This window comes from Triturus cristatus, chromosome 9 (assembly GCF_964204655.1).
Source record: "Triturus cristatus chromosome 9, aTriCri1.1, whole genome shotgun sequence".
Lineage (NCBI taxonomy): Eukaryota > Metazoa > Chordata > Amphibia > Caudata > Salamandridae > Triturus > Triturus cristatus.
In genome coordinates, this window is record NC_140592.1 from 583,008,136 (window position 1) to 583,016,162 (window position 8,027).

The following is an 8,027-nucleotide window of genomic DNA, read 5'->3' on the forward strand; positions in this document are numbered from 1 at the left end:
AACATGGTGAGAGCCATGCAAGTCTGCCCACCCTGGTTAGCCCTAGGGTGGCTAGGTTTTCCTAGATGCTTGTTGGTCTAGGGTCCAAAATCAAGGGAAACTAAAATGGTAGAACAAGTGCGGTTACCAATTGTCCTGGTCCAGGGAGACTTCCGCTGCGTATTCAGGTCTAGGCGCCCCCAGCAGGCCCTGAGGTGGCCACTCCAACTGGGCTCCTTCATCATGCTACTTCTTCAAGGGCCTGGGACTGGGGCCAGAGTCATGACTCCTGGGGCGTGGGTTCCTGGCCCTGGGCCATCTGGTCCCCCGCATCCCCTGCGCGTTAAGGTGCCTGCAGGCCCCGGGTCGGAGATCCGTCAGGGCCCCTTTCGCAGCCCTCTGCTTGAGGTCAAGCTGGGGCTCCAGGCACCCAGGCAACAGATTTCCCTGACCCTGGCCTACTGGTCGCATGCCATGCTTTCCAATGGGGCGACCAGATGTCTGGGCTGCTCTGGAAGTCCAGATGAGGGCTCTTTTGTTTTCTTGAGCCCAGCCAGGGCTCTAGGAGGTCAGGTGCATTTGCACCTTCGGTCCCCTCTGTCACTTGGTGCGCACGGATTACCAGAAAGGGGGATAGCCTTCCTCCAGATTACTAGGGACAGGGTACCCTGGACCCCTTTGTGGTTTGTTGGTTCTCAGTCGGCAACTGGTAGCCCTCATGCAGGGCCCTGGGGTGGGAGGCCCCACTCATCCTGGGCTCCGGCCCGCCGCGTGGCAGAGCACCTGGGATGGAGGTCTAGGGAGACTTCCCCCCTGGTGCAGGAGCTCAAACTTGGCCCTCCCGCCCTGGGCTCCATCCTCTGGTTTGCTGCACTGCCAAGGTACCGGGAGGGGGTCCTTCGGTCCAGGGAGGCTTCCCCTTCTTGGCTGGGTTCAGAAGATTCAGCGGGCCCTCGGGTGAGGGCCCCTGTCTTGTGGCCCGCTGCATGTCCAAGCCCCCAGGATAGAGTCTTAGGCAGGCCTCCCCTGCGTGCCCTGGTCTACGACCTCCTACCGGGCCCCTCCCATCCTGGTCTCTGTCCTCCGGCCTCTCCGCACTACCATGGTCCTGAGACAGGGGCCATTGGGCCCGTGAAGGCTTTCCCTACTTGGCTGGGTTCAGAAGCTCTGACTGGGGCCACGGTGGGCCCCCTCATCCTGTGGCCTACCACGTGTCCAAGCACCCGGGATGGGGGCCCAGGGAGGTCCCCCCTGCATGGTCAGGTCCAGGAGCTCCGACCTGGGCCCAGAGGCATGCCCTCCCACCCTGAACTCTGGCCTGCCGCACCACCAAGGGCATGGTACAGGGGTCCATTGGACCTGGGGAGGCTTCCCCTACTTGGCTGGGTTCAGAAGCTCTGACGGGGCACTGGTGGGACCTGGGGTGGGGCCCCTCTGTCCTGGGGCCCATCCTTCAGCCTGCCACGTGTCCAAGCACCCGGGATGGGGGCCCGAGGGAGGCATCCCCTGCATGCCGAGGTCCAGGAGCTCCGATCAAGCACTGGAGCGTGCCCTTCCACCCTTGGGTCTGTCTCCCGACCTGCTGCACCTCCAAGGGCCCAGGTCAGTGATCCATCAGGGCCCCCTTGCAGCCCCTTCCCTGAGGTCCTCCTGGGGCTCCAAGCACCCAGGCCGCAGAGTCCCCTCCAAGGACAAGCAGTAGCCCTTAAATTGAGGTGCAATGCATCCAGATGGCCATCCTTCGAGCCCGGCCATCTGGTCACACGCAGTGCTTTCCAATGGCCCGTCCAGATGGGCAGACTACCCTGGAAGACCCGATGAGGGCTCATTTGCTTCCTTGAGCCCAGGCCCTGCTTGACGAGGTTGGTGCATTTGGGCCTTCGGTTCCCTTTGTCACTCAGTGCACACAGATCACAAGAAAGGGGGGTACTTTTCCTACATAATATTAGGGACAGGGTAGTTTAGACTACCCTGAGGTCCAGCAGTTCTCAGCCGGGTGCTGCTAGGGCACAGGCTGGCTCCCCAGGGGCCCAGGCCCGCTCCTGCCTCCAAGCCTAGCATAGCAGGCAATGGCATGAAGCCATCATCCCAGCTGCTGTGGATGACCCGATGAGGGCTCATTTGCTTCCTCAAGCCCAGGCAGGGCTCCAGAAGACTGTGTGCATTGTCAAACGCAGTCCCTTGGTGTGCACGCATTACAAGAAAGGGTGGTAGCCTTCCTTTGGATTACCAAGGACAGGGTACTCTGGAACCCCTTGTGGTTCAGCGCTACTCAGCTGGCCTGCCTGGTCCCCCAGGGGCCTGGATCTGCACCTGCCTCCGAGCCCTGCCTGATGGGTCTTTCCTCTGAGCCTGCCTTACCCAAGAGCAGGTAGGGATATGAAGCCGACATCCCAGCACATGTCAGCCTGTCCGGGGAGGGTCTGGCTAGCACTGTATACTCTGATTGATTGCGCATGCTTGGTCTGTTTTAGGATGGATTGCTTGGCCAGCCTTGGCTGTTTTTTTCAAGCAAAGAGCTTCCATACTGCCAGGGACTGCCCTACTTGAGCGCCTACCATTTGTGAAGACCCTACCCAGCAGAGCAATGACCGAGCAGCCTTGGCAGCTTGTGACCCCCACCCTCCCAGTGATCTGACCAGAGTGGAAGGGGGACGGGTGGCGCCAGGTCCCGGATGCTGCCTGGTTGTCCGGGCCCCCTACTCAGTGCTGTTGCCCACCTAGCACATTTCCGCAGCAGCTCGGAACAACCGTTCTGTAGGGGTGTTGCAACCGCTCAGGCCGGCATCCGTGCGTCTCACTCAGGCTGCATCTCGGCCCGCCCCTACCTCCCACAGGGACGGATGGGCATGCCGGTGCCTGTGCGACCGAACCTGTCCCCCAAGCAAGCCCCCCCTCAGGCAGGTAGGCTTCCCCAGTGAGATCTTGAGGGGTGTGAAGCGGTACAGAGGTGGCCGGGTGCAGAGTGCCAACACAGCGGCGAGCATCCAGTACAAATCACTGGAGAATGATGGTTTCATACAAAGACTGGAGGCTCGGCTCGGACCAGGAAGCTGGATGGAGGGAACCGGTGGCTCTGGAGGCAAGTTGCGGTGTGGAGGAACTCAGGGCACTGTCGGAGGAGCTCCCCAAGGTCTTGGGGCTGCGGGTGCAGGGGAGTCTTGGGACTTTGGAAAAGTCTTGCCGCTTGCGGGACCCTTTGTGTTGAGGCTGCAGGTGTTGTTGTGGAGTCCAGGAGAGGTCACTCTGGGGTGGACTCAAGCTCAGGACAGCTGGAAAACCTTTTTGGGACCGGTGGGCCACTTCGACTTAGGTTGAAGGCGTCGGGTGCAGAGGTGTGTCCAGAGGTCTGTCTGTGAGGTCCTGCAGGGCACTGGAGGTCTTGTTGGTTTGTTCGTGGACAGGGCCGCTGTCCTCTGGAGTTCTTGCCCTTTGAGGAAGGCAATGCCTAATGGGGGTGCATTTATTGGGGTTTCTGGCGCAACCCACTATCCCACGCTGTTCCCACTGGTCCTAATATGGGTTGCAGCGATGTGAAGGGTAGGGAGATTCACCCTTCGCCCCCCTATAAATCAAGTGATCAGAAGATAACTTGATTATAAAGGAACAGTGGTCCCATTCAATTCGAGTAAATTAAGGTGCCACAATAAGTACAATGAAAAATTGGGTTTTATGTTGGAAGAAAATGCAGAAATAACTAGTAAATTACAGTAAATAGTGAGAAAAGTAAAACAGTGAGTGAGTTGGTGGCAGGGTAATAGGAAATCAGCCGATTTCCGGTACCCAGGCAAGTGATTTAAAAAGTGACTTTTTGGTGCAATGGAGTTTAGAAATGGTTTTGACAACCATTTCCAAACTCCATTGTATTACAAATTGAAATGTCGGAGTATGAAATGTTTTACTGACTTTTTGTTAACAATTATCTTTGAGCACCAAAAAGTCACTTTTTAAATCACTTGCCTGGGTACCGTAAATCGGCTGATTTCCTAATACACTGCCACCAACTCACTCACTGTTTTACTTTTCTCACTATTTACTGTAATTTACTAGTTATTTCTGCATTTTCTTCCAACATAAAACCCAATTTTTCATTGTACTAATTGTGGCACCTTAATTTACTCGAATTGAATGGGACCACTGTTCCTTTATAATAATGTTTACACCCTTGGTCCCTTCTAACTCCTAGGGTCTCCTTGTTCCTTATAATCGTCCCAGAAGATAACTTGAACACAATTACATCGTCGAGAAATACTTTATTTGTTGATTAATAAAAATCATTAGAAATAAGAATAAAAAACACTTTGGGTTGTGACAGAAACTTGAATATACCAATTGGATCTAACTGGAATCCCATCTTTATCCGACAAAGCACATATACTACATTGTATTGAGGATAATATCAAGGTACATTGTAAAGTGCATTTGTGAAGTGTCTTACATCTAGCAGCGATAATGAAAAAACACTTAGTTGTTCCAATTCAATCGGTCTAATATCGCCACTTTAAAAAGCAAAAAACCCATATAATAAATTTTTGGGGGGAAAGAATATCAAGGAACATTTCAAATGAATTCTTATTTTGCACCAATCACAACAGCCATTACTCCAAATGGATGATAAAAACGTTCTAAAAGAAACAACTACCCAAACCCCAAGTTTAAAATACATACAAAAAGGTGCCAAAAATAAGGTGCAATAAATGAAGTGTACCAGTGCAGAATCTTACACCTACCATCAGTAGTTAAGGAGCAAATGTGCAAGACTTACATTTAACAGCAATAGTTAAAGTGCGATTATGCAGCGTCTACATCTAACGACATTCTAAACAAACAATAATTAATCAGAACAGGCCAGCACAAGCGAGTAATTGATTTAGAATTGTGATTATGCCCAGTTACAACGAGCGATTAAAATCTTTTAAAACTTCAGATTGAGGGCCATTCACATAACTACAAGAACAATTTAATGGGATTGCAAATTTTTCTTTAACATTTTTGAGATTGACCACATTGTCCTGTAAAACCAGACTTTAATATTCTAGGCATGTAATTGATGTCAAGGGTCACACTCACGAAGTAGCTTTTTTTCTGCGAGGAGGAAGAACTTTACAAACTGAGGGATCATAACTTATCAACAGGTTCTCAACCCTAATTCATTAAAAATGGATTTTAATAGAGCTTTCCTCTCTTCTAACAGCTATGGGCAAGTAGTTAAAAAACACATAACATACAGCTGATTGTGGGCCAAATTTGTTACCATGTGGGTGTTCCATCCTTTGTGGGATATCTCCTAAATCGTAACAGCATACATCTGGCCCTTAAAAATGGTTTTAGGTGGGTTGTGAGATACGATTGTGGTTCTAATTTAGTGAATGAATTAATAACTGACCAACAATGACTCTTTTTAGCGCGCTCATCCTTGTCTAAGAGAAGTTAGCTGATCAATTTATTATCTGTTTAAAAGCCACTTTGCTCCTGGCTACGGTTTTGAGGGGCGGCGATTTAAAGTTATTTAAACTCTCCACAATTACATCAATCTCCCAAGCACACGCCCAATTGTATATCATATTATGCAAGCACCTAATAAAACAGCATTTGTTCTTTTCTTGTGTTCTTTTGTTTTCTCTCCTCTGTTTAGCCATGGGGTCAACACGTGTTTCGTTGTGAAAGGGTGTACCCTACGACTTCCTCATGGCGGTTTCCCTGTAATGTAGGTCGTCCATTCAGTCCTTAAATATGGTTATACTTCAATCAGCGCTGATTGAAAACGCGGTGTTGTAGAGTGTACTCGCTGCTACTTGAACGACTTTTACGGCATCAATTAAAATACTGCAAAGAGGGAAATGGTTCCTCATATGGATACTGGGATTATGATGCCAAGAATGGCACGGTTTTGAATTTTGGATATTGAAGATATCGGATTGATGATTTATGATGGATAAACTACAGAATACGAATACTGATACGCCCCATTTAAGGATTGTGTTCACCTAATATTTGGGGTAGAAGTATTACTGTAATTAAGGAATGAACGGACGAACTGCATTACAGAGAAGACAGCCCTGAGGAAGTCGTGGGGTACACCTTTGAGTAAGGCGGGCAAACCTCCCAAGCTTTTGGAGGTTGCTGGGCTGCAGGACGAGTCGCTTTTTGGAGCAGGTTTCTTCAAGGGCTGCAGACAGGCTGGTAGGGCCAAGTCAATTGTCGTTTGGAGTCTTAACTGTTGGCACGTCTCTTCGGTCCTTCTTTAGGTCACCAGGAATCTAAGGATCATGGTTCAGGGGTGCCCCTAATTACTCATTTTAGGGGCGGTACAGGTGCTGGAAGGTAGTAGCCAATGTGCTACCTACCTATAGTGTGACTACATCCTTTGTATGTCCTCTCCCTTTAGGGAGGGGGCATACCCCTAATCCTATTGACTGCAATCCTCAAAAGCAATCTGGAGGTTTTTCAAAGGAGGGGGTCACTTTAGGTAAGGACACCTTTGGGGTGGTCTCGGCTGAGAGGAGACACACCTCTCCTGCTTACTAATTTTCCTGCAGACCTTGCCGCCAAAAGTGGGGCTTGGTCAGGGTGGCGGGCATCGCCACTACAGGCTAGCATATCAATGGGCAGGAAGCCTTTGAGGCTCACTGCCCTTTAATGCTCTTCCTGCTTGGGGGTAGGTGTGAAGCACCTTCACCCAGAGCAGGCTTTGTCTCTGGCCCACAAGATCACAAATCTCCCACCTTAGGAGGTCAGAAACATGCCTGAAAGTGGCAGGTTGATGCAGACCAGTCAGCGACACACTAGTGGTTTGGTAGGTTGTCAGGGGGCAACTCCAAGGTGCCCTCTGAGTGCATGCATTAATGAATCCTACACTGGCATCCATGTGGACATATTAATCTGAGATGTTTGGTACCAAACATCTTGGGATTCAGTGAAGCCATCATGGAGCTGTGGAGTTATTGACAAGTTCCCAGCCCATGTGCTCAGTATGCACTTATAATGTCTAAGAATAGACTAAGACACTATTGGGGCATATCTGCTTTTTTTCAGTTATGCCCTCATAAGGGGTATACTGCACCCTGCCTTAGGGCTGAAAGGCCTGCTGTAGGGGTGACTTACCTATGTCTCTTGCAGTGCTGGTAGGCCTAGCGCAAAGATGTGTGCCAGATTGACTCATTACTTTTAGCTGCACCAAAACAGGCAGGCTGCAGTGGCAGTGTGCATGTGTTAGGTGAGGGATTTCTTAGGTGGCATAATACGACCCTCTCTTGTTACACTGCCCTTGGTACCAATAGTACCTTTTACAGGAGACTTATATGTGGGCAAGAGGTGTGCCAATTGTGGAAACAAAAGTACAGTTTTGGGACAGAACTAGGCACTGACAACCTGATTAGCAGGAACCCAGTGCACAGTCATTCAAAGTTGCATTCAGAGCCAGGCAAAAAGTGGGGGGTAACCATGCCAAAAGGAGTACTTCCCCCACCTCGTCTCCCAGAGGGTAAGCCTTGACAGGGCTCAGGGCTGTCTTGCTACATAAGCGGGAGGATGACGCTGCTTTCCTCCTGACTCTTGTACCCGCTGGTGGCCGAACGTTTAGAAAGTTGCCTGCAACTCTTGGCAGTGGATCACTCGGCTCGCGCGTTGATGAAGAACATAGCTAGCTGTGAGAATTTGTGTGAATTGCAGGACACATTGATCATTGACACTTTGAACGCACCTAGGAGTATATGGTTCTGGGAGTTTGTCATTACGAACTTCACAGCACCATAATAGCTTTACTGAAAACTGGGAAGTTTGGTATCAAACTTCTCAGCACATTAAACCCACACTGATGCCAGTGTGGGATTTAATGAAAAATGCACACAGAGGGCATCTTAGAGATACCCCCTGGAAAACGACCAGCCTCTGGGTGGTTCCCTGATTGGTACACACCAGCCTTCCACCACAAGACATATTTTTGGAACCCTGGGATGGGAGCCTTGGCTCCCTGAGCCCAGAAACAAAGCCTTTCCTAGGTGGAGGTGTTCACACCTTCCCCAGGTCCGGAAGAGCCATTTGTGGCA

At 50.4% G+C, this 8,027-nt stretch overlaps 1 pseudogene; it reads left to right on the forward strand.

The window, feature by feature from the left end:
- The first annotated feature begins 7,573 nt into the window (after nt 1-7,573).
- LOC146798350 (5.8S ribosomal RNA) lies at nt 7,574-7,707 on the forward strand (annotated as a pseudogene).
- Nucleotides 7,708-8,027: the final 320 nt, after the last annotated feature.